Below are 22,145 nucleotides of genomic sequence, written 5' to 3'. Positions count from 1 at the left end.
TGTTCGCGTACTTTGTGTAGATCGTATATTTGGTTGTTTTTTTCTTCTTCCTCGCGAGTGTGGATAGTATATTTGGGGTTTGTATGCGTTATCGACGTTGTGTGGATAGTATATTTGGGAATTGTGTGCGTTCGGGCACGTTTGTATGGAAAGTATATTTGTGGTTTGTATGCGTTCGCGTACGTTTGTATGGATAGTATATTTGGGGTTTGTATGCGTTCGCGTACATTTGTATGGATAGTATATTTTGGAGTTTGTATGCGTTTGCGTACGTTTGTGTGGATAGTATGTTTGGGGTTTGTATGCGTTCGCGTACGTTTGTGTGGATAGTATATTTGGGGGTTGTATTATCTCCCTTCTGTGTTGATAGTATAGTTGGGGTTTGTTTTTTTCTCTTCCTCTTTCTCTGTGTGTGTGTTTGTGTGTGTGTGTGTGTGTGTGTGTGTGTGTTCGCGTACGTTGTGTAGATCGTATATTTGGTTGTTTTCTTTTTTCATCTTCCTTTCGAGTGTGGATATTATATTTAGTGTTTGTATGCGTTAGCGACGTTGTGTGGATAGTATATTTGGGGTTTTTATGCGTTAGCGACGTTGTGTGGATAGTATATTTGGGGTTTATACGCGTTAGCGATGTTGTGTGGATAGTATATTTGAGGTTTGTATGCGTTCGCGTACGTTTGTATGGATAGTATATTTGGGGTTTGTATGCGTTCGCGTACGTTTGTATGGATGGTATATTTGGGGTTTGTATGTGTTCGCGTACGTTTGTATGGATAGTATATTTTTGGGGTTTGTATGCGTTTGCGTACGTTTGTGTGGATAGTATATTTGGGGTTTGTATTATCTCCCTTCCGTGTTGATAGAATATTTGGGGTTTGTATTGCGTTCGCGTACGTTTGTACGGATAGTATATTTGGGGTTTGTATGCGTTCGCGTACGTTTGTGTGGATAACATGTTTGGGGTTTGTATGCGTTCCCGTACATTTGTATGGATAGTATATTTGGGATTTGTATGCGTTCGCGTGCGTTTGTGTGGATAGTATATCTGGGGTTTGTATGCGTTCGCGTATGTTTGTGTGGATATTATATTTGGGGTTTGTATGCTTTCGGGTACGTTTGTGTGGATAGTATATTTTGGGGTTTGTATGCGTTTGCGTACGTTTGTGTGGATAGTATATTTGGGGTTTGTATGCTCTCGCGTACGTTTGTGTGGATAGTATAATTGGGATTTGTACGCGTTAGCGACATTGTGTGGATAGTATATTTGGGATTTGTACGCGTTAGTGACATTGTGTGGATAGTATATTTGGGATTTGTATGCGTTCGAGTACGTTTGTATGGATAGTATATTTGGGGTTTGTATGCGTTCGCGTACGTTTGTATGGATAGTATATTTTGGGGTTTGTATGCGTTCGCGCACGTTTGTGTGGACAGTTCATTTAAAGTTTGTATTATCTCCCTTCTGTGTTGATAGTATATTTGGGGCTTGTTTTTTCCTCTTCCCTGTGTGTGTGTGTGTGCGTATGTCTGCGCGCGTACGATGTGTGTGTGTGTGTGTGTATTGGTCTCTGTTTGTCCCTATAAAACTCACTTTATCCCTATCAGATACACTCTACCTACCTACCTGCAGTAGCGTGTATTCAGGTCAGCCAATTGCAACACTGTTGACATTTATCCCCTAGTGTTCAGCACAGTGACGTCACTGACGCTGGAAATTTCGAGACTATAAATATGGACTTGGGGATTTCCACAGGTTGTAGCTATACATATGTACTAGAGTTCATAAACAGGAACGTCACTCAAGCTGAGACTATAAAAAGATAGTGGGGTTTTCCAAAGGAATAACCCACAATTTGTTGTATAAATAGATGGTGGGATTTCATAGAAATTTTAGCTGATTATAGCTATAAATAGATACATGGATGTTTATCCACGATCGTCACACAAGTTGATATTGTAAGTAGTTACTAATTTTATCCATTTTAGTCTAAACCATTGTAACTTAATTTTCGGCGATATGTTTATTTTTCTTTAAATTCTGGGACAATTTCGTCATTTTAGCGTTACTTTTAGTCACATCCATTTTGTCGTTGAGCATTTCCTTGATTATAGCTATTTATAGCATCATTACAATTATGCAAATTTTTGAACACCCCAGCAAGATTTCAGGTCTTGGTAATGCTTTATATATAAATCTCACGCTTGTACTATTGTATGCATGTCTCTGTCGTGTTTGACCCTCTACCATCATTGTCCCTAGACAATCCCACCATGTTCAATTCCCCTTGACGCTATACTGACCCACCATGTTCAATTTCTATATGTTAAATTCCCCTTGACGCTAGACAGTCCCACGATTTATTCCCATGTTAAATTCCCCTTGTCCCTAGACAGACCCAAACTCTATTCCCCATGTTCAATTCCCCTTGTCCCTAGACAGACCCAAACTCTATTCCCCATGTTCAATTCCCCTTGTCCCTAGAGTGACCCATGATTTTTCCCCATGTTAAATTTACATAGTCCCCAGATTGTCCCAAGGGGTTCTGTAATGCTATTTCCAATTAGGCTAGAATTGCCCAAGACTTTTTCCCATGTTAAATTCCCCTTGAGGCTAGAGTGCCGGGCTTGTATTCCCCATGTTAAATTTCCATTGAGGCTAGAGTGCCGGGACCCTGTCTGTAATGCTAATTCCCACTGAGGCTAGGGTGCCCCACTTAACTACTGTTGTATGTGTTATATAAATCTAAGTCCCACTCTTTATTCCTGATCGAGGTCAGCCCGGTGCACACCTGCATACCCGCTCTTTGCTCCCTATTAACGTCACCTCACATTGTTACAAATCTTCAGTACTGTGACGTCACCTTACATATTCCTATATTGTTGCAACATTATTAACAATCTCCCTTACCATAACGTCAGACGTTATACAGACCCAACTTTCCTTTGTCCGTAAAGAGGCCCAATATGCATAATATATAGATTCCATGTTAAATTCCCATTGTACGTAATCGTGCCCAGGGTGATTTTTAAAACCTTGTCCGTAATCGTCCCAAGGGGTCCGTAATGTATTTTACCATTGTCCGTACACAGCCTCCATTCACTACTTCTGAGACTCCTTTAATAGCAGAGTTCTAAATTCCCTTGCATAATTGTTGCCCGTTATGTCAGTTCTAAACGTATAAGGCTTAATTTTGAGATGATATAATTACTGTATTGCTATCTCATCTTCGTGCAATCCAACAACGTGATTGTTAGCTAATGGTGTTACCAATATGGTGCTATCATTTTAATCGTCCGTGTTGTACAACTGTATGCTTTGCTTCGTATCACTGAAAACGTTATCTCTTTGAGCATTTGGACGATCTGTGTCTATCATAACAAGCTGCATTTTTTCACCGTAATGATTATTTTGCATGCTATAGTAAAAGTCACAAGTCAGCAATTTACGTATATCTAGCACTGTAAGTAGTAAGGTGGGGCACTATACGTACAATGGAAATTAGCATTACGGAGACCCCTGGGTGAATATACGTCCAATGGAAATTTAACATGGCGAAAAATCGTGGGTTAATATACGTACAAGGGGAATTAACATGGGAAAAAATTGTGGGCCGATATACGTACAAAGGGAATTTAACATGGGAATAGAGTTTGGGAGTTGTTTAGGGACAAAGGGGAATTGAATATGGGATTTTTTTTTTGAATTTTTTTTTTAAAAAAGGGGTAGGCAATGGAAAGGCTATATCTTTTCGAGAAATATGGCTGGCCCTGAAAAGGGCCTTTGGGTTTTCTTCTTCTTCTTCTGCTTCTAGTTTCTTCTTTTTCTCCACCAAGTTCTTATTTTATCTCCAACACTCTTTCTCTTCTTTTCTTTCTTTTTTTCTCCTGCTCTTCTTTCTTCTTCTCTTCCTCCTCTTCTTTCTTCCTCTTTTCATTTTCTTCTTCTTTTTCAATTTTTTCATTCCATGCTCTCATCCTTATCCTTTCCTCTTCATCCTCCTTCTCCTCCTTTATTTCTTTCAACAGATCACTGATGATTACCTTCATTTTTCGTAAATTGTTTATCTCCATCTTCACTCGATGGGGACTATAAGAATAGTGATCCTCGTTTAGGTTAACCAACATTTGCTCTATCATTCCTAAATTGTCGAGGACGTTTTGCAATTTTTCCATTTTGTCCATTTGGTTAGAAGCCATTTTCCTTTTTTATTCTTTGCAGAATGGTTTGAACGACGAATACTGTGGGTTCTTATACGAAAAGCGCGGACGTGAAGGAAAACATCCCCCTACTTTTTCATTTCATATAATAAAACCCTAACTATACTCTCCACATACGCTAAGAAACAATAAACAAAATCCATAATCTACTATCCACACAATCGTACGTGAGCGGTTACAAAACCCAAACTATACTCTCCACATACGCTTAGAAACAATAAACAAAATCCATAATCTACTATCCACACAATCTTACGTGAGCGGTTACAAAACCCAAACTATACTCTCCACATACGCTAAGAAACAATAAACAAAATCCATAATCTACTATCCACACAATCGTACGTGAGCAGTTACAAACACAAACACACAAACACATACCCTCGCACTATGAAAAAAGAGTTAGTGTTTATAATCACACTACTCTACCTACACACACACACACACACACACACATTGGCAAATCGATAGTTATTTCTTTTCTAGAGTATTGGGTAGCCCTTAAAAGGGCTACTTTTTTGAACTCCAGATGCACCTATCTAATGGTTGCACCTTCCTGGCCTGGCGCCACACACGCATCTTCTTCCCCAGTCTCCTTTCACCTTTCTTCTGGGGAGCGCAGAGGGAGGATGATTCGCTTCAACACCCCAATCCTCTGTCTCGGGAATATTGTACAATATCCTCTCTTCTAGTTTCTTTTCCTCCTCTTCCCTCTGTCTTCTCTCCTCCTCTTCGTTCTTCATTCTTTCCTCTTCTGCTATAGCCTCCACGGCCAGTTCATTTAACAGGCGCCTGACATATTCCAGATGTATCTGGAGTTCAAGAAGTTTGCTTATTCTGCTATTCATTCTTGTGTTGAACAATCAACAAGGGTAGCTAGACTGCCCAGCGAGTTTCAATTTATAATGAAAGCGCGGACGTGATGGAAAACATCCCCCTAAAAACATAAAATTGATCTTACCTAGATCATAACCAAAAAACAACAACGCGCGGACCTAAAAGAAACACTCACTCACTTTTTTATGCTACCCATCACTATTTTTAAATTTTTTATAAATCACTTCAATAGACTATCCACATACTCAAATCAATCCAATCTAACCCCAAATTTACACCTCAAACACCAAAATAAAAAGACATCATGTTAATCTACTATCCATACCAACTTACTTAAGCACTTACAAACACAAACCCACAAACACATACCCTCACATTTTTAAAAAAGAGTTAGTGTTTATTTTCACACTACTCTACCTACACACATTAGCAAATCGATCGTTATTTCTTTTCTAGAGTATTGGGTAGGCTGGGGTTTTTTTTGTTTGCTATGGCATTCTTTTTTTAGTTTCTAAGAATGCGATGTCCTCTGAGGATAGACTTGGTGTCGATCCGACAATCGACAAAGCCTCTGTCAGCTTCAGGTTGCTGCTGCTGTTGTTGTTGTTGTTGCTGCTGTTGCTGCTGTCTCTGAAGTCTGTACTTCTCCGTCCATTCTTCTTTCTCCCTGTTCATTTCTTCTCTGAAGAGCTCTTCTATCAGGTCTTCAGTGATTTTTAACATTCTCACATTCTCTATTTCTTCTGGCTTCGGTATCAGACTGTGTCTGACCCTATGCAAATTCACGTAGGCTTCGTTGAGTTTAGCTAGTTTGGAACACATCTTCTTAGGAGGATGAGTCGACAATGGATGGTTAGACTGGAAACAACCCCGGTTCTTAAAGTCCAAGCGCGGACGTGAAGGAAAACATCCCCCACACGGTTTTCGAGCCGCAACGTTCAGTGAGTGTCATGCGAAGGATAGTAAGAAATGAAAGAGCATCAATCCAACATTCTTATAGCTAAACAAACCACAAAGGCATTTTTTTCAAAACACAACATTTTTTATTCAAAAACCACTTAAGACTAAACAACAACTCTAACATTTTTAACAATAATCCAACATGATAACATCAAACAATTTTTTTCAAAACACAACATTTTTTATTCAAAAATTACTTAACACTAAACAACAACTCTAACATTTTTAACAATAATCCAACATCATAACATCAAACAATTTTTTTTTTCAAAACACAACATTTTTTCCACAGTCTCCTCACATTCCATCTTTAAAGTTTCTCCACTAGGTAAAGAGGGATAACAGTCTTCCATGGTTTCTAGTAATCTAGGATGACTTCTCTCAAACTGTTGATTTCTATGGTATTATCGAATTCTGCATACAGGATGACGTTCACCGTTTCATCAGGGTCTCGGTCTTTAAACTGAATTTCCACACGAATCTGGCCGGATTTTATAGGGTGGAAATGTCCCTCGTCGCTGCCTTGGTCTGGAGTGAAATCGAAAGCCCACAAAGCGTAGCCTCCTGCATAATCCTCGTACGTAATACCGTGACTGGTATTCGTTCCTAACTGTCCGGTGGCTTCGTACAGGGACAAGTACGATCTCAAGTAATTCTTCTTGGTAAAGTCAGGTTCGAAAGGTCGGGTACACAAGGTCTTGCCATCGCGACTGACTTCGATTTTGGACACGCCAAAGTGTTGAAAGTAGAAAGGATTTTTTTCGGCAGCTCCGTTAAAGGCTGTATTCTCGACGATACCAACGATCAAACGTTTGGGTAACTGTCCTTGGAACAGGTGATCTTCGATCATGGATCGCTGTCCCTTGGGAATGGTGAAGGTTTTCACTTCCACGCGTCGTATGGGATACTTGGCAGTCGTTCTGCTCAACGTCTGACTGATGTCGTTTCCCACTTTAGGTAACACTTCCACACGGCGTACGTAGAGTCTGGCTTCTAGGATTTTGGTTTTGTAACCGTCACTATCAGCCATCAAATGGAAAGCGGCACTGCTACGATTCAGTCTCAGGCGGACATCCACCCCGTTCAGCAAATACTTTTCTTGCAACCACATGTCCAAATGCAAACGATCCATCAGTTCTAAACTTGTGTCGGCTCCCGTGATTCTCTTTCTTCGTTCTAGAAATCCATCATTGTTGTCTTTCTTTTCATCAGTTTCCAATATTTCAAACTTGGTAGGTTCGTCAGCTTCCCATACCACACAGGCATTGAGATGAGTGTTCTTGGCATCTATTCCGTACGTCAAGAGATTTTCCAGGTAGGCACGATAAGGGTAAGTATCGATGCTGCTACTGACCAGTTTGTTATTCAAGTACAAGTCCACTCCACTGAACAAGGAATGCATGAAATTGTTGACGGGAGCTACTGCTTCATCGTCTATAGCACCTCCAGTCTTATCTAGAATTTTGACTTTCAGGTACAAGTAACTGCTATTCAGATGGATGTAATCTTCGGGCTGTCCTTTGATTTCAAACTCGATGGGAGCGGAATCGGTCAGTGAGGAGACGGGGTGAAATTCCACCCACTGGGATTCTTGCATCGTCATCATCGTGGGGGGCATGGCAAACAGATCCAGTTCCGTCTTGGAACAAGCGCAAGATTCTCGGTGCATCATTTTTTGGTCTCTTTTCTCAATAATCGAAAACGTCTAAGTCTCGAACGGTTCTTCTTTTCTTGGCCTTTCTCGCTTGAAGTCTGGTGAAGGGGTGTTTTCTTCGTCATCCCTTTCTGCCTTGTCCTTGCTGAATGCCTGACTCGGTAGCGTGCAGGGCATTTATAAGTGTTTCTCGTTGGCCTAAAATGTCTTTGCCCGTTTGCAGCAAGACATTTTTGCCTGCCCTCATGAAGGCTTCTTTAGGGTTTTTTTTTGTCGATGATGACATTTTGGAGAAATTCTTTGCCTTGCGTCAGTGCCGCATCTTTCAATGCGTGCAATCCGCGTGTCACCATCGGTTTCAACACCGGGGCCATAGAACGAAAGGCCGATTTTAACATATCTCCTAAGCCGTGTCCTCGCTGTCGAGCAACCCCTCGGTACACTGGATACATGACTTACGAATCGTGAGAAAACCGTTTTCGAAAATGGAGTTTCACCGTGACTTTTCCTTTGGTGAATGGAATATTTTGTCCCAAATCTCCTTTTATAGTAATGTTGACCGTGTCCAAATACGACTTACTGTCAGGCAAATAGTGAGGATGTACAAATTCGCGGTGGACGTGGTAAGTGTTACCACCTTCCTCGCCAGTGTTCGTGGCAGAATCCACTTTGAAAGGAATGACACGTAGTAACGGTACGGAGGTGTGTCCCACCACGTTATACTCCACCACATCGGAGTACACAAACATCAAATTCAGTCCTTGGTTCAGTTCTACCGGAGCACGAAATAACTTGCTAAAAGACTCGTTGTCGTAAACGATGGGTAATTCGCTTTTCTTCATCATGCTCATTCTCAGGTTCATGTCTCCGCCCAACATGTCATACAATTCAGGACAAAATAAAATGGACGGGATTTTACTCCGTTCAAATTTCATCAAGAAGCGACGAGCTGTTTTGTGGTACTCCATGGTGACACTTTTGTTAACATGCTCCAAAGCTTTCAGAAACACGGCATTAAACCTGGAGGTTATGGTGCTGACCAAATGTTGACCACTAAAATAATAGCCTGGGGAAATGAACAAGTGATAGGTGGTGTACTTTTGTGTACGGGTTTTCTTGTCATATTTGACATTGCTATCCATCCACTGTTGCAATTGTTCGTCATGAACTTCCACATCAAAAAAATTTTGATTGGGAAGGACATTGAGGACTTGGGTCGGGTGAATCATTTCTACTAAGGCCACTTCCCAATGGGCTTCGTGATCTAAGGGGATGGCTTGAGGTAATTTGGCCGTGTAACAGCACAACGTGTTCTTGGGAAACACCTCCATGGAACTGTCACTGGGTAAGGTTAAGTAAAATTGGTTTTGGTGACTCATAATTCCAGAGTTCTGTGGCTGTCCGAGGGGTTAGTGGACGTCAGAGGCGTGTCTCCGCCCAAAATGGGGTTCTGGTTGTGGTTGGAGTGGTGACTGGCACTGGCAGTGGACACAAGGTTCCCGTGGTTCCCGTTCGAGGTGAATTTCAGGGAGGTATTAGGAAGCAGGTAACCGATGCAACTGCTCAATAAAATGGTCCACAATTGTTTGTCTCCTTGTTGCAAACTCAAATTGGCGATGGCTGCCCCGATGACACAATACACCACGAAGATTTGGCAGAAAAAGACGATTTGCGTTTTAGGCACACGTTCTCCACACCACACCCACAAGGGTTGTTTTTGTAAATCTTGCACAGAAGAACTAGGGGAAGGAGGAGTGGTCGAAGTAGCTGCGTCTGTGTGAAAAGGCATGATGGTCACTTCTTTTTATAGTCGATGACTTGCGAAGCGTCGATCCAAGAATCAAAACTGGGTGGATATCCTTTCCAACGTACTTTGACTTCTTTGACACGTCGTTTGCCCACTTTACGGGTTCTGCGTTCGAGAATGCTTTCGATGTCGTACATGTCGTCTTCTTTTTTGGTGACACGTTGTAACTCGGGCAAATAAAACGTTCCTTTGAGCACTTCTCCGTTCATGTCTTCCAATTTATAGACGGCAGGATGACGGCCATGCACTCGTCCAGTGACGCGAAACAATTCGGTCGTCCAGTTAGGTAAGTAACCTTTGTCGAAAGTGCGTTTGGTTTTGCCAATGCGCACCCAATCTCCTACGGCCAACTCTCCACTTTTCTTGGGGACAGCCCTCGTCGGGGACGTACCAAACAGGCCCTCAAACACCAACACTTCGTTGTCGGGAGTCACGTCTTGCGGGGCACGTCCAATGCTTCGATGGTAAGATTGGTTGTACGCTTGCACCAGGTGCGGTAAGATGTCGATGTACTTCAGAGTGTGGTGATGCGTAAAATATTTCCACATGCTTTCTTTCAAAGTGCGTTGAAAACGTTCCACGATGCTGGCTTTGGTTTCGGGATTCTCGGTGGTAAAAAAATGAATGTCACGTTTCTTTAATTCTTTTTGGAAAGCTTGGTTCAGAAATTCGGTACCTTTTTCCGTTTGCCATCGAAGAGGGTGACAACCGCTTTGTTTCAGCACTCGTTGCAGGGCTCGCACTAACTCGCTGCTCGATTTGGAAGTCAAGGGTACGACCCAAGCAAATTTGGAAAAGACGTCGATGACACAAAACAAATATTTGTAGCCACGATTGTAGCTGGCCAAATGAGAGACATCGGCTAAATCGGCTTGCCATTGATGATCGATGCCTTCCACTCGGGTGCGACTTCTGGCAAACTTGCGTCGAATGGGTTTGTGTAAAGTGTAGGTAGCTTGTTCTTGTAACCATCGTTGCACTTGAAGTAAACGGAGACTTTTCAGTCGCGTTTTGGCAGCACGATACAATTTTTGAACTCCTGCGTAACCTGCAGGATGGGAGGGATCGTGGTAAATGCTGGCTAAGACTTTTTCCATTTTTTTGTGTTGGTTGGTGTGTTAATAAGGCACCCACTCTTGGAAGATGCTACTCTTTTTCTCTTGGGGTATTTTCTTGGATTGCAATGCTTTGCGTGTGCGACCGGCAATAGGTGTTGAAGAGGAGGAGGATGTCTGAGCGGGGGATATCGGTTCTTGTTTCACTTCTGTCTTCACTTCTGTCTTCACTTTCTTTTTCTCTTGTGATGAAGAAGGGGTGGTCATCATCTTTTTAATCCATCCAATTCTGGAGGTAGGTGGTGTTGTTAACTTGCGTACTTTTTCTGGTGGAGTTTGAAACCCTTCTTCTTCTGCTTTTCCTTTTTCTGTCTTGGTCACTGGTACTGGTACTGGTACTGGTGATGGTGCTGGACTTTTCATCAAGGTCTTAGAATCTTTCAGAGTGGGTAGAGCTGTTTCGTCTAAAGCTTTCTGGTGAAAGAGTTGCAGTCGTTGCAAGAGTTGACCGTACTTTTGCGATTTTTCTGTTTCGGACAAATCTTGGCGATCCATCAAGGACTGCAATTCGTGTTGTAACTGGGACATCTCGCTCAAATGGGGATTGGGAGGTAAATGCGGGGTGTGTTGTTCTTGCCACCGATGGTATTCCATCCATCGTTTGTAAGGCACTAAAGCTAGTTTTCGTCCTTCCATGGGGTTGTCAGGGGTCGATTCTGAGATCTTGGAACTTCCGTGGCCTTTTTATCTTGCTCCCACCAGTCCTCCCAACATGGTTCCCAAGACTCCTTTCAGTATGGGGCCTAACAAGAGAGGTAAAATACCTCCACGTTGCACTAACATCTTCTTTTTTTTGACGCATGGGAATTTTCTTTTGAACCATTTGGCGAAGAACGTGACGATGTTTGCCTAAGCATTGTTTCTGGTGTTTGGACAAAGGGATCGTGCCTTTCAAAACGTTCAAACAACATTCGCACACGGTATCGATGACCTCTTTGGAGGCTGTTTGAATGAGTTTTTTTCGTAGGGGTGGAGAAGCTTTGGACAGGACAGATAACATGTCCCCATGTTTGGCTAAACGTGGTGGCAGTCCTTTCCTTTTCTTTCCTTTAGGTTTTCTGGAGGGTGACATCTTTGAGTCTTCAGGAGCACCAAAAAACACTGATACCCGACTTGGTCACAGGCCTTTTTTATACTGGAACGCGTCGCCACTGATTGTCTTTACGTCGTATTAGTTTGAGGACAGGCATGACACGTCGTGCAGGGGTACGTAACGGACTAAATCGAGCCAGTTCTTGCTTGGACAAATCCAGTAAACTTTGTAACATGCCCGATCTTTCTTGAACTTTGATTTTGGGAGAAGGTACTTTGTGAGCAGCAGCCACTGCCACTAAATTGGAAGGTCCTGCGACTGGGGAAGTTCTTTTGGGGGTCATCAACGGAGAAGTTCTTGGTGTGATCAACGTCTCCAAGTACTCTTCAGTTCTGGGTGTCATTATCGGAGAAGTGGACAAACGTGAAGCTGCCGGAGACGCAGTCACCGCCGTGGCAGGTCGTGGTTTGCGAGTGCAAGGTTGCGTCCTGGCCGAAGTGCCTCTCTTGCGACTAGTTTTCTGTGGACTTTTCTTTTTCTGGGGGCTTCTTTTCTTTTTCCGGGGTGGTGGTGGTGTCTGGTCAGAGGAGGGTCCTGCCACTGGAGAAGATCTCCTTGGGGACCTGGTCTTTTTCTTCTTGGGGCTTCGTTGGACTTTTGTCTTGGGTATAACTTTGGGGGCATTAGGATCCCATCTTAAGAGTGAGCGAATGATGACCCCTCCTAGAGTACCGCTCCCTCCAGGTTTCAAAATGATTTGTTTTTTGGTTTGAGTGTCGATGCGGGGATCGGCCAGTTGGACCAAAGCGACTTTGTTTCGATCGAAAAAGCGTTTGGTTTGATGAGGAATCTGAATGATTCCTTGGAGTAATTGACGTGCCGTCACCGTGAACCATCGTAAGACTTCTTTGAGACTAGCTTCTAAGACACGAGCTCGTGTTTGTGGATCTTTTTCTCGACTGATGCCATACAAGGCACGAATCAATTTGACGGGAAGATGCGACTGAAGGGACGTCATGTTCGCACTGAGAGTGAGACAGACGAAAAAGGGTCTGAGGTTTTTATAGATTTTTTTATGGGGAGTGAAATGAAGTCGAGGACGGAGACGTGTAAAGGACAGGCCCTCCGTCTTGGCACCAGTGGTGAAACAAGTGGGTACGAAATCGCAAATCCTCGGGAGTCGTAGGTTTCAAATCGACGAGTAAATAGGCGTGTGGAGTTTGAGTGGCATCGTCGTACGCCTGAGTCAGCCAAGGCGTTCCTAACTGTTTGGCTAAGACTTGCACTTGCGATTTATCTCGAGGGCTTTTAAACAAGACCACGTAATGCGCATTGAGACTGATGGTGCGATGGGCTTTACTTTGTTGAAACAAATTTTGGGTGATGTAAACGACACTGGCATTACGGTGATGCCCTTTGCGCGTGAACCACAGTTTAATTTCTTCTTCCTCTTCTCCTAACATGTCGTCGAAAATGACCAAATGGGTTAGACGGGAGTCAGAGACGATGCCATCGTCTTCTTTAGGAATGCCTTCCACAAACACGATGGAATCGCCTTGACTTTCTCGCAAGAGGCTGTACGCCGATTGCCACTCTTTGTAACACCACACGATTCGTTGAGGGGGTCAATCGATCAAATGATGTTTATGTTCGATCAAACGTTTGACGAATTCGGTTTTGCCTGAACCGCTAGGTCCACCAATGAGCATGTTAAAGGGATGGCGAAGATACAAAGCCTCCGAACTGGCACGATCTAAGTGTTCGTCGATGACTTTGACAGTAGAGGAAGAGGGAGCAGAGACAGCAGAGGTAGCCATGGTGTGAGAAATGTCACTTGTGACTCGAAAAACAAACAAGACAAGAGTTTATATACTTTTTCAGAACACGTTTATTGAATGTTTCAAACATGAATACGAAAGACAAAAATACATAAAAGCCAAAGGTTTAAGTACAAGAATAAAAGGCACATGATAACCATGAACGTGGAATAAACACAAGTGTCTGTACAACATGTTTTGGGTAAAGTTCTAACCAGTTCTATAGTAGGGGTAAGGTCACACAATTGTCCTCCCGAAATGGTCTTTCAGGCCTGTCCACGACAGTCCTGTCCTGGGTGACGGGTTCTTCTGGCACCGTCACTAACACAGGTTGAAAAGTAACTTTTTTCCTTGAATAACTCTCGTGCATACTGGGCCACCTCTTGTGTCCAAGCCTCAAAACCCTGGTCTCGGTGATGTCCAACATTTGACTCCTAACCAATCTGGTTTCTTCTTCGTCAACGACATGGTAAGTTACTTCAATGAACAATGAACTATCGATCTTGCCTAGGGTTCCTTTTTATATACAGACCAATACCGACGTGACCGTACGGTAAGGTGAAGTGATTGGGAAGTCGGACTCGCTTCTGGTACACGATTTGATAGACTTTTTCCAAGGGTCGACTGACGATGTGGTGAGTGGGTAAACGTACAATCTTGTTCGGTTGATAGGTGGTCACTTTAAAGTTTCCATCCTCTCCCGATTGCAAGGCTTCTTTCAATGCCCCAAAGTTGACCACTCGACTGGTACGATGATTCAGAGTCAGTCCTTTCACTTTGCACGTCGTGTGCACTTCTTGTTTGTCCCGGTATTCGTAGCCGTAATTTTTGGGACCACCACTGACGAAACTTAGAATCTTGTCGTCGGGATGCTCGTCTGTCCAGGCTCCTAAACGGTCTCCTTCGATGTCAGGGTGCTGTTGAATCGGGTGATGGATGTAAATGCAACTGTCCGTGTCAAAGTACAGGGCGCGTTCTTCTAACAGTTCTAAAGCTTCGTACAATTTTAAGCGAGCATGAGCTGTCACGTAAACCGCAATGATGACATTTCCAAAAGGGTCGTCTTGTACAAAGTCCAGATCTTCTTCTTAATTGACCAAGATCAAATCCTCTCGAACGACGTCCACGTGTTTCATGTATTTGGTTTTGTCGTGAATCATCTGGAAGTAGCGGGAAGGTTCCGTCAAATATTCCGTCTTGGGTAAACACGGTCGTTGTGCCATTTTACCCCACAAGCAATTTAACATCACTTTGGCAAACGATCGCCTGCCTTCGTTTTTCTCGATGTGGTCTAAAGTGATGCCTTCTTGTTCGTAGTATTTTTCTTTGAATTTTATTTGGTCTTCGGGAGTGTGACACCAGGAAGGATAGCCGCTGGCTTCTTGCTTCAGTTTCAAAAAGGCATCCACGTAGTCAGCGAAAATGCCTTTCTGAGTAGGGTCACCCTTGTGGTATTGTTGTGTCTTAGGAAAGTGACAAATTTCGTACACTTCTAACAGTTGGCATCCCATATCCAGAGCTTTGAACAATTATACGCTGACCCAGGTTCCCGTCAAGGCCCGTTCTTCCTGGCTGTGATGGCAAGGTTGGTCTTGGTTGCACGTTTCGGCACAAGTACGGCACAAGGGAAACATCAGTTTCCCTTGACAATGGTAAGGTAAGACCGGATGGTATAGGTTCGTGGGAGGCAAAACTTTACACTTGATCAAGCCTTCGTATTGTCGAATGTTTTTCAGGTCGATGTGTTCCGTCAGCAATTGCGGATGCCCTACGGGAAAGCGACAATATTTGCACACGTAGGGATTCAGCGAACACACGTCCAAGTATTTGATTTCTTCTCTTTTCTCTTCGTCGGCTTGGTACAGCAAACAGGTGGCATTGGTCCTTCCTCCGTACAAACTATCCCTCGGGTTCAGCGGGTCCATGAACTGGTAACTTTCCACGAGGCGTTTAAACTCGGGATCGGTTTTCAAACGGTGATCGTACTCGTGTTCCCACATTTCCACCACTTGGTATCTTTCCTGTTCTAACTTTAGGCGTCGCTGACAAGTGTCCTGGTACAAGTCTTCCATGGTTCGTTGCAAAAACTGATTTTTAGTGTCACGGTCAGGGTAACAGACGGGACATCCGTGAAATAAGCAACCGTTAAACTCGTACTCGATCTTGGGGTTTTCTAAGTCCCAGCCATCTACCGAATACGTTCCGATGGTCTTTTCGCCTCCTCCGTTGCGGGCATGCTGAATCCATTTGTCTTCCTTGTCGCACAAGTAATGTAACCAACGTAGGGCTTTGACCGAGTATTGACGCTTGACATAGTGGGTCGTTTGAGGACTGATGACAGCCACGGTGTTATCAGGCATGAATCGTTGGCGGTACACTAAGGAACACGCTTTGGCAATGGTGCAAGCTTCTTTCAAAGGATCGACCCCTCCGTGTTCCATGAACAGTTCTCGAAATTTTCCACAGCAACGTCGTAAAATGTCCACGTCGGAACGACAATACTTTAACATTTCTTCCTGAAAGTCGAAGGGGTCAGAGGCATGAGCCTGGTACCTAGCTTAGAAAGCTTCTCGTTGTTCGGTACGCATGTTGTCGGGGTCGTAATAGTGAGCCTCAGGTAAATGGGGTAGAACGGCATGTTGATTGGCTTCCGTATTGAAAAAGTGTGGAATGTACCCTTTAGCCATTTCTGTCATTCCAAACGTTTTAGGCATTCGACTCAAAGGCATGGCCAAGTAACTCATCGAATCTTTAAACTGTACTTGTCCCACTTGCATGAAAATGATTTTGGCTCCGTTCAAAGTGACTTTAGGACGTTCGGTGCCTTGTTCCGTATAGTATCTGAGAAGAAACTGTCCATCGTATCCGGAGAAATTGTGAGCATGACGATGACAATCTCCGTAACGTTCGATGTCCTCTTGGCTCCACGTCTTGTCGATGGGGTCTAAGACCCATTGGACAAAATCGGCTAACGTGTTTGGTCCCCGAAAGATTTTTTCACGTCCTCCAGGAATCTTGCTGCAGTGAGGTCAACGACTGAAGATAGGTTCTTGAATGCACTTCTCGCACGCTCGATGAGCCTCGCAGAAATTAGGGATGTGAATGCCGGTCTCTTGCATGCATTCGAAATCGAAAAAGATGAAATTGCCTTTCTTCTTGTGACCGTCCTCTTTCTCTGGTGGGGGTTGGTATTTTTGCACGTAACATTCGTGTTCCAAGTCCATGATGTGGTGACAAATGTGACATTTTTTCTTTCCTCGACATACGTGTGCCTTGGCATTGTTGGTAAGTATGCCTTGTCCACACGTAGGGCACAATCTCAGGAGTTGACAAGCACATTTCTTCTGTGAACCTTGTGTTTTCAAATGTTGCTGGTAACAGGCAGGGCTGACAAACGTGCGCAGACAAGTTGAACAAGGCACTGGTTCTTCGCTCAGACAGGGTGTAGAGGCCAAACATCCTGAGCATTTCAATCCACAATGCTTGTGTTGCTCTCGATTGTTATAACCATAATCACATTTCTCACAATAATAACTGTATCCCAGGAATCCGGTGATACTGGTAATGGTATCGAAATGGTCATCGTGATAATAAAGGTGAATGTATTTTCCGTCCTTAAAATCCTGGCCTCGAAACAACAGAGACCCGCGCATTTCTTGAGGGTGCACTTTCAAGGTGTAGCGTGGAGCTAGGGCATCTTGCAATTTTTGCATCTCAGGAATGCCACAGGGTGTGGCTTTGGACAGGCCAGCTTGTTGCAACAGGAGTTCTGCTTCGTTTCGTTGTTTGGCTCGATCGGATCGTTGAATAGTGTTCCAGGTTCTTTTCCATTCTGTCGTGTCGTTCTTGTTGGCATAGGTTCGTCCCACCACGATGGCACGGGCTAAACACATCTGGTCATGAGGATTGTGAATTTGGACAAGACTACGCTTAATGCTGCGAAGCTCGTTCACCAATAACATCTTTTTGCGTCCTGTCCCTTGAGGAAGAGAGACGTGGGCCATTTTCAGTGTGGCTTTACCATCGGTGATGTCAAACTGGTCATTAGATTGTTGTACGTGTTGAATCTTGTCCATGATTTTGGAAGGGGTTAGTTCTGCAGGTCTGCTAAACACGATCCAAACAGGTGATTTCAAACCGTCGTGATCTATGGATAGTGTCAAGCGATCGTCTTCTTTGGGTTGACATTGTCGCTTGAGTGCGGTGAGCAAAGAATCCCACATCTCGGTGATGAACCCTTCTGCTTTCTCCAAGGGTACGTCGGCCTTGAAATCTTTAAACTTCACCGTGTAGGTGTAAGCCGTGGTTCTAAATTTTCTAGAGGATCGCTTTTCCGTCTCTCAAATGGAATAGCATTTTTCAGGGCTGACTAAGGGTGACGAACTTGGTTTAGAGGTTTCAAATTCTGGTTCACTCATGTCCTCTTCAAAATCACTGGCATGAATTTGTGCCAAGATTTCAGCCCTGGTACGAGGCGATAGATCACGTTTCTGCCTCTTACTTTCTTCTTCTTCTTCTTTCTTCTCGAATGAATGGGATCGTTTCATCTTGAGTGCAAAACGTCAAACGACTCAAGTTTAAACACCATAGACTAATTTATAGTCTTGGCAAACCAGCGTATATAAAAAGGGCGTGTGTCTTGTCCTTTCACTATTCATTTCACTCTCAAGCCGAGCACAACAATGGAAGAGACTACCCAGATGGAACGTTTCGTCAGGGCTTTGCGAGGGGTCATTAGAAAATTCTCTTCAGACCAGCCCACGGACTACTCTCCTTCCTTTCGAGATAAAAGTCAAGATACTTGCTATATCTGTCAGAAGAAAGGGCATTGGTCTTCAGAGTGTCCAGACCGTCAAAAAAGAACAAAAACAGGGACTATAAGAGACAAAAGTCAAGATACCTGTTATTATTGTAAAGAAAAAGGACATTGGTCTCCAGATTGCCCAAAAAAGAAACAAGAGGAGTCAGAAGAAAAGAAGGATTCTTCAGAAGAAGAGAGGGATTCTTCGGAAGAAGAGAGGGATTCTTCAGAGGAAGAAGAGGAAGAAAGAAGACAATTCTATTTAAAAGAAGCAAAGAAACAGGAGAAGAAAAGAAGAAGGGAAGAAAATGAGGAAAAAACGGTGAAGAAATTCAAAAAACAGAGAGACTAAACAAGGAGAAAGAAGAAGTCAATGAACTTTTAATTAAAGTGTTCTGTGGTGAATTGTGAATTGGATTGTAAAAAATGGATAAAAGAATACATGAATGATATAAGGTAAGTGTCTTTGAGTTTTGATTTTAAAATAAGAAGCTACACTCACGCACTCATACACAGACACGTACTATAAGGGTAAAATGGGTGGGGTTTATTTTTGAGTTATTGGCAAATTGAAATTGTATTTCTTTTCGAGAAATGTGGGTGGCCCTGAAAAGGGCCTTTTTATTTTGGTGTAGGGGTGAGTTTAACCAATCAACTTTAACTGCCTTAAGCCTTTGCCACGGCCAAGGCCTACTTCTGATGATTGGGTTGAAATCACTAAGGGTGGTACGACAGGCTTAGTCACAGGGTTGGCGTGTTTAGCTCGGGAAGGTCGTATTCTCTTCGGTCGTGATAAAGAAGTCTGATACATTTGTTTCAGACTTCTTAACTCCGCTAAAATGTCCAACAGTACCGTAGCCGTTTGATTTTCACCCTCTTGTTTCTTTGCTGCTACTTCTTCTTGCTGTTGTTGCTGTTGTTTTTTTCTTACCTCTTCTTGTTGCTGTTGCTGTTCCTGTAGGAGAAAAGCTTGTTCCGCTTCCTTTTGGCGTTGCATACATTTCTCCAATTCTTCTTTCTGTCTCTGTCTAAAATTCTCCACTTGTGGCTCACTATTACGACCCCGACAACATGCGTACCGAACAACGAGAAGCTTTCTACGCTTGGTACCAGGCTCACGCCTCGGACCCCTTCGACTTTCAGGAAGAAATGTTAAAGTATTGTCGTTCCGACGTGGACATTTTACGACGTTGCTGTGGAAAATTTCGAGAACTGTTCATGAAACACGGAGGGGTCGATCCTTTGAAAGAAGCTTGCACCATTGCCAAAGCGTGTTCCTTAGTGTATCGACAACGATTCATGCCTGAAAACACCGTGGCTGTCATCAGTCCTCAAACGACCCACTTTGTCGAGCGTCAATACTCGCTCAAAGCCCTACGCTGGTTACATTACTTGTGCGACAAGGAAGACAAGTATATTCAGCATGCTCGCAACGGAGGGGGCGAAAAGACCATCGGAACGTATTCGGTCGATGGCTGGGACTTAGAAAACCCCAAGATCGTGTACGACTTTAACGGTTGCTTATTTCACGGATGTCCCGTCTGTTACCCTGACCGTGGCACTAAAAATCAGTTTTTGCAACGAACCATGGAAGACTTGTACCAGGACACTTGTCAGCGACGCCTAAAGTTAGAACAGGAAGGATACCAAGTGGTGGAAATGTGGGAACACGAGTACGATCACCGTATGAAAACCGATCCCGAGTTTAAACGCCTCGTGGAAAGTTACCAGTTCATGGACCCGCTGAACCCGAGGGATAGTTTGTACGGAGGAAGGACCAATGCCACCTGTTTGCTGTACCAAGCCGACGAAGAGAAAGAAGAAATCAAATACTTGGACGTGTGTTCGCTGTATCCCTACGTGTGCAAATATTGTCACTTTCCTGTAGGGCACCCACAATTGTTCACGGAACACATCGACCTGAAAAACATTCGACAATACGAAGGCTTGATCAAGTGTAAAGTTTTGCCTCCCACGAACCTATACCATCCCGTCTTACCTCACCATTGTCAAGGCAAACTGATGTTTCCCTTGTGCCGTACTTGTGCCGAAACGTGCAACCAAGACCAACCTTGTCAGCACACCCAGGAAGAACGTACCTTGACGGGAACCTGGGTCAGCGTAGAATTGTTCAAAGCTCTGGACATGGGATACGAACTGTTAGAAGTGTACGAAATTTGCCACTTTCCCAAGACACAACAATACCACAAGGGTGACCCTACTCAGAAAGGCATTTTCGCCGACTACGTGGATGTCTTTTTGAAACTGAAGCAAGAAGCCAGCGGCTATCCGCCCTGGTGTCACACTCCCGAAGACCAAATAAAATTCAAAGAGAAATTCTACGAACAAGAAGGCATCTCTTTAGACCACATCGAGAAAAACGAAGGCAGGCGATCGTTTGCCAAAGTGATGTTAAATTGCTTGTGGGGTAAAATGGCACAACGACCGTGTTTACCCAAGACAGAATATTTGACAGAACCTTCCCGCTACTTCCAGATGATTCACGACAAAACCAAATACATGAAACACGTGGACGTCGTTCGCGAGGATTTAATCTTGGTCAATTACGAAGAAGATCTGGACTTTGTACAAGACGACCCTTTTGGAAATGACATCATTGCGGCTTACGTGACAGCCCATGCTCGCTTAAAATTGTACGAAGCTTTAGAACTGTTAGAAGAACGCGTCCTGTACTTTGACACGGACAGTTGCATCTACATCCATCACCCGATTCAACATCACCCTGACATAGGAGACCGTTTAGGAGCCTGGACAGACGAGCATCCCGACGACAAGATTCTAAGTTTCGTCAGTGGCGGTCCCAAAAATTACGGCTACGAATACCGTGACAAACAAGGAGAAGTGCACACGACGTGCAAAGTGAAAGGACTGACTCTGAATCATCGTACCAGTCGAGTGGTCAACTTTGGGGCATTGAAAGAAGCCTTGCAATCGGGAGAGGATGGAAACTTTAAAGTGACCACCTATCAACCGAACAAGATTGTACGTTTACCCACTCACCACATCGTCAGTCGACCCTTGGAAAAAGTCTATCAAATCGTGTACCAGAAGCGAGTCCGACTTCCCAATCACTTTACGTTGCCCTACGGTCACGTCGGTATTGGTCTGTATATAAAAAGGAACCCTAGGCAAGATCGATAGTTCATTGGGACTACCAAGACCGAGCGAACAAGATGAATACTTTCAGAGAAACACGAAAAAAGTTGTTTAGAAAGGCACAATTCAAGTGTGAGACTTCGGAAGTGGAATGCGATTGTGAGCCTTGCGATGGGTACGATGCTGTACCTTGTTACCTGAGCGATGGCGTAAAGCATCATGGGAACTTTAGTGTCCCTACCCCTATCATGGAAAGTGATGCTGTGCGTGTCAAACCTGTGGGATGCGAATGTGATGCCGCTCGTCCTCTTGGACATTTTACTGAGTTTCGTTTTAAAGGGGAATGCTCACCTTCACGTCTACCCCCTTACGGATGTCATCCAGCCCTGAGCAAACTCCTGTTCATGTCACCCAACCCTCATCGAAACGAACCTGTGAAAGACGAATATTCGTTTCCTGTGCGTTTGTCGGAATACTGCGACTTTGAAAATCGTCTTCAATCGTTCAAAGGAAAATGGCCAAAGTATCTGGGAGGACCGACCCCCGAAGAATTAGCCAGAGCCGGATTTTTCTACTTGGGCGATGGAGATAAAGTCAAGTGCTTCAGTTGCGGTGTGTCACTTCACCACTGGGTACCGCAAGATTCGACCTACGTAGAACATGCTCGATGGTCACCGAATTGTCATTACTTACCCTTAGTGGGACCGAGACATTGAAGTAACTTCTTACCATAATCTGCTCATGGATACTTTACAAGAGAACATTCGTGCTTTGCCTGTGGAGTTGA

The sequence above is a fragment of the Sinohyriopsis cumingii genome, chromosome 18 (genome assembly GCF_028554795.1).
Source record: "Sinohyriopsis cumingii isolate HCF-2022 chromosome 18, ASM2855479v2, whole genome shotgun sequence".
Classification (NCBI taxonomy): domain Eukaryota; kingdom Metazoa; phylum Mollusca; class Bivalvia; order Unionida; family Unionidae; genus Sinohyriopsis; species Sinohyriopsis cumingii.
The sequence above is the reverse complement of the archived record's forward strand: the minus strand, read 5'-3'. Positions refer to the sequence as shown.